Below are 6,000 nucleotides of genomic sequence, written 5' to 3' on the forward strand. Positions count from 1 at the left end.
CAATTCACATCAATGGTAAAATATTAGTAAAGAAACATCATGTAAAATAGTAATAATTAGAGATGTGCAAAATATTTTGTGTGTAGAATATATGGGTTTGGGTGATCCATCACCAAAATAAAACTTATCTTTGGAATAGTTTAGTCTTTATCTGGAACAACAATGAGCTGTTTTGAGGGGAATGGGGTTGCAAGGTACGGAAAGAAATATGGTTGTTCTGGGCAGAAGTGGGAGTTTGGGACAGAGCAATGAAAAAGCCAATGATATCACTGAGGAGATGAGGAGAACCAGGAAGGGAGGAGGGAAAGCAGGTTGGTAGGATAAACCATGCTAGGAGCTGTTCAGAGATGGGAGAATGGAGTAAGTAGAACCCATTTTGTTCAACCCAGTGGAACCTGTTTCAGCAAAAAAACAGAACAAGCAAAGCATTCTGGGTTGCATTTTGGCAAATTGCAGCTAATCCAAAACAATTTTGCGAGACTTTGGTAACATGATCATTTGTTCTGGACAAAATACATTTTCTTTTTATGCTGAATCATTATTGGGCCAGCCATGGTTTAGTCTGATCAAAGACTGGAATACTTTTGTTGTTCTGCAGTTCAGGTGAACACAGCAAGGCTGGTGAGAGTTGGCCCCTCTCTTCCCTTTGCAGCTTCCAGCAGCTGATATCCCAGTTAGGTTTCCATCCCTCTCTCTCATCAACTGCTGCCGCTACCATTGATATCCAACACTGCATATCCCACTGGATTGCCTGCCCAATATCTTTCAAGTGCCTTTCCATTCCTCCCCTCAGCTGCTGCTATTCAACACCCATTCATCCAATTTCTAAGAGCAAAATCAGCTCCAAAGACCATAGAGACCCATGTGAAGCATCCAAGATATGAGCAATTGTGAAAATGACCTTTCCAATCACTGGTTCTCCTGGCCTACAATTTTCCTAGTCTTCTCCTCCCTCCCTTAAGCCATCTCTAGTGCTGCATTTTGGGCTTTTTCCATACCTGTCCACACTCCAATATGTTAGCCTGGAACAAGTGTATTTCAGTCCAGGCCCGGAGCACAATTGTCCACTTCTGTTCTGTGAATGGAAGAAAGCTTTTTAAATGTGAGTTTCAATTCTGCAGGATACCACCCAAAATGAGCTGTGCAGAGAAACATGGAACAACTTGTACACATAATGCTTTGCTCATCTCTAAAAAATTTTCCTGTTGATTCCTACTGTTTGTACAGATTCATTAATGTTCTGATCTTCAATCTTTTCTGATTACTTATTAGCAAGAGCAAGAGCACTTAGACATATACTGCTTCATAGTGCTTTACAGACCTTTCTAAGTGGTTTACAGAGTTAGCATATTGCTCCCAAAAATCTGGGCTCTCATTTTACTGACCTCGGAAGAAGAGAAGGCTGAGTCAACCTTGAGCCACTGAGATTCAAACTGCCGAACTGCTGGCAGCTGGCAGTCAGTAGAAGTAGCCTGCAGTAATGCATTCTAACCACTGCAGCACCTCAGCTCATACTTATTCCAAGCACTTAAATCACAATTTTTTTAAAAAAATGAAAAAAATGGTTAGAAAATAGAAAATTGATTTTAGTAAGAAATTACCAAAGGAAAATTTTTTTATTAACAACAAAGGAAATATATTGAGATTTTTTTGATTGGCAAGATGAATGATCTATATTTAATTTATGCTAGAATTCATGTTTTCTATATATCAGGGTAAAGGTGAGGAATCTATATAGAAGTGTTTGTTATTTCATAGCTAAAGGTGGGCTTGAACCTGTGTCTCCCTGTTACAAGGCCACATAGGATCTGTTTTTATACCTGTGAATATTTATACCTGTGAACCTGCTTTCCACAAAGTGAGGAAACTCTATCACTGTATGAGTACTAAATGTTACAGCAGAAACAGCAAAAGCTTCCTATTTGGATGATATTTTGCATACACTTTTCTATGATAAGGCCTTAATGGTGTGCAAAATACCACCTAAATAGTAAGCTTTTTCCTGTTTCAGCTGTAACATTTAGTAGTCATGTAGTGATAGATCTTCATCATGCTAATGTTGCCAATCAGTTAATCAGAGGTGAGATTAGCCCCAACCCTTCTGGAAAACTATCAAAGCATTTTTTTACAATTAGGCCTGGAAATTCTGACAGCAGAGAGCCTATATATGGTGATGACACCACACGTAACTTTCTGATATAGCAGGCCAGTTAAATTAAGTACCCACTGTCTAGGCAAAGTTATATATAGCTATGGGCCTCCTCTTCATACATGCAGGGCTTTTTTTCTCATAGAACGCTCAGAATGGAGTTCCAGCACTTTTTTGGGATGGAACCTTGCAGGGTAGGCAAGGCGGGTTGTACGACATGTGTGAGTTCCGGCACCTTTTTCTTTTACAAAAAAAGCACTGCATACATGTATAGGTATGCCTTAGTAACAAATATCATGTAAGATAAAAATATGCTTTATATACCTAATAAAAAGACATTTCACTGTTGACAGCTTTGAAATAGGTTACATAAATAAAAATATGATTGCAGAACTTCTGTCTAATACATGATGAAATCAGATGTACATAATGCCCTGTTTCATGGAGTTTGTTTGATGTCAGTGAGGAACCGGACCAGTTTCACCTGGATAACAGCCAATGTCTTTGTAAAGTGGGTAATTGTAGTTCACAGTTTTAAACATTTAAAATGGTTATACTTAAACCAGCCATTTGAAAATGGCATACATAAATCATCCAGAAATAGTATGCACTTGAAACAAAAAGAACTGCATGAAAGTAAAGCCATGGGCTTTCTTTTTAGGAAAACTTCACAGCATTATTCGAAGCTGCACTAATACTTTTTGTTGTAAAAATCTGTTAGTTAGGCCACATTGGCGTTTTTCAAATATAGATTTCTAATCAACCAAAGTAACTGGATAAGAGTCATCCTACAACAGCTTTACAGCCCCCTCTAGTAGCTGCTGTAGCAGGGGACTGCAGATTTAGGAAACATTTCTGAAATAAATCTTCTTTCAAACAGATTTTGATACCAATAATTTGAAATTTTCTCTCCATATTTCTAATAAGATACATTAGTGCTCTTAGGGAATCTGAGAATTGTCCCTTTGTTGTTTTCCTACCAGCATGTTATACCCATGTTAATACCAGTCTTATGCTTTTAATTGAGGCCAACTCCTCTCAAAACAAAGCCCCATGTTTGTAACAATGGTATTGTGTATATATAAGATCACTGTTTGTTCCATATACTAATTACAGCTATTGTATCAGTGCAGGACCTTCTGTGGTGTAGAATTTGTACATAAACCAATAACAACAAAATATAACATAAGAGCCTTGGTGGAGCAGTGGGCTAACGCCTCCTTAAGTAACACCAGCTGCCTGCAATTAGTGCAGGTTCGCATCCCACCAGGCTCAAGGTTGACTCAGCCTTCCATCCTTCCGAGGTAGGTAAAATGAGGACACAGATTTTTGGGGGCAATAAGCTGACTTTGTAATAATGCCGCTTGGGGGGCGGGGCGAAAGCCCTAATAAGCAGGCATATACATAGAATGAAGGCTATTGCTAAGCACATTGGTTTGTGCTTAAATTGTAAGCCGCCCTGAGTCTTCGGAGAAGGGCGGGATATAAATGGGATTAAAATAAAAAATAAATAAATAACGTAGCGTAGCGTAGCATCAGTATTGTTTCATTATGTTTACCTACCTTACTCTGTACACCGCCCCGAGTCCCTCGGGAGAAGGGCGGTTTATAAAAACAAACAAATAAATAAATAAATAAATAAATAAATAAATAAATAAATAAATAAATAAATAAATAAAGTAACGTAACACAAGATAACATAACATAACTGTAGCAAGGCAATGACCCAAACACATAAATTGTACAAAGAACGGTTATAACGGAAGAAAGTTAATGTTTTGGAATGGCCAAGTCAAAGTCTTGATCTTAACCCTATAGAAATGTTGGGGAAGAAACTGAAGTGGGCAGTACATGCAAAGAAGTTCACCAAAACCTTAGCTGAAACTGTTCTGTAAGGAGGAATGCGCTAAAACTTCCTCTAAGCCAATGTGAAGGATTGATTAAGTTATTGGAAATGTTTACGTGCAGTTATCATTGCCACGTGCAGTACACCATTTATACTGACAGCAAAGGTTCCCATACTTCAGCCACACCCAAATATGTAACTTTGGATCATTTTCTTCAGTACAGGTGGTCCTCGACGTATGACCACAATTTAGCCCAAAATTTCTGTGCTAAGCAAGACAGTGGTTAAATGAGTTTTGACCCATTTTACAACCTTTTTTGCCACAGTTGTTTACTGCAGTGGTTAAATTAGTAACATGATTGTTAAATGAAACTAGCTTCCCCATTGACTTTGCTTGTCAGATGGTCACAAAAGGGGATCATATGCGACTCTGCAACTATCATAAATATATGCCAGTTGTTAAAAGTGTCTGAATTTTGATCACATGACCATGGGGATGCTGCAACGGTGATAAGAGTGAAAAACAGTCATAAATCACATTTTTCAGTGCCGTTATATCAATACCAATAGCACTTAGACTTATATACCGCTTCATAATGCTTTACTGCCCTCTCTAAGCGGTTTACAGAATCGGCAGGTTGCCCCCAACAATCTGGGTCTTCATTTTACTAATCTTGGAAGGATGGAAGGCTGAGTCAACCTTGAGCCAGTGAGAATCGAACTGCCGAACTGCTGGCAGCAGGCAGTCAGCAGAAGTAGCCTGCAGTGCCACCTTCTAACCACTGCGCCACCACGGCACTTAACTTTGAATGGTCACTAAATGAATGGTTGTAAGTCAGAAACTACCAGTATATACATGTTTTAGGTCATATTTATGCAGAAATATTGAAAATTCAAGAAGGTTCTCAAACTTTTAAGCATCATTGTAAATGTTCAGGATTTTATTTTCTTTTGAACATTATTGGGTAAACCTTCGCAAACTTTCCACACGTCATAACCATCATAACTTTATCTCTCATGTGATTTATCCACAGAAAATAAGAACAGAATGCATAAAAGAAAAGGGTGAGAAGGGTTATGCAGACATTACAAAACACCTTTAATGTTACATTTGCTGTTACACAATCTGGGAAGGTAGAGTACATCAGACGGGAAAAAGCATTCCTCTAATGTGATTTTGTCAGCATAATTTCAAATTTGCACACTTTCTATAACTGTGTTACAGTGTGACAGAGTTCATTTCTTTGCCAGGGTGATAATGGACAAAGAAATATACAACAGTGGATGCTTTTTACACTAATATACAATTATTTTCAGCAGGGATTTATAAGAGGCTAAACAACAGAGTGCTGGTGTTGAATTTCCTCCCAGATCTGCCTTTCCCCTCTACCTCTATTTCCCTCCTCCTTTTTCTTCATCTTCCTCCCGTTTCTGATTTTGACAAAAAACGAGAAAAGAAAGGAATGGACTGGGATTACTGGAATGTGTTCAGCATTGCTTGACCTTTTTCCAATTCAGCCAAAGCACCATCTGCTTCTGCATGGGGGCAGGGGTCTTCTGCCCATTCTTCCCACCAAAACCAGAGCTTCTCTACCAAAAACCAATCCTCTCCATCCCCTCAAAGGCTTGGAGTGAATCTGGCACCTGCAACTAGTTGGATCTCCCAATAAAGGAGAATATTTGTAGTTCAGGATTGAAATGAGGAGTCCCTGGTGTTCTCTGAACATGGTTGTTTTCTTTTCTTTTCTTTTTTTTAAAGAAAATTTTATTAAATGTACATTTAAAAACAAAAGTGGACATGATTCAACTTCCCTAGCTACAACACTACTATTAGTATTACCTTATGTTACAGAAAGAACAAAAAATTAAAATACATTCTATGACAGGACAGAGTATAACAAACTGTACATATAACATCTGTAAATTTTTAATAAACTGTCTTTCAATCATCAGCGTTATATTTACATATATTTCAGTTGTGTCCTGATATAGGTGCTAATAAGAA

Source organism: Vipera berus (genome assembly GCF_964194415.1).
Source record: "Vipera berus genome assembly, chromosome: 1".
NCBI lineage: Eukaryota > Metazoa > Chordata > Lepidosauria > Squamata > Viperidae > Vipera > Vipera berus.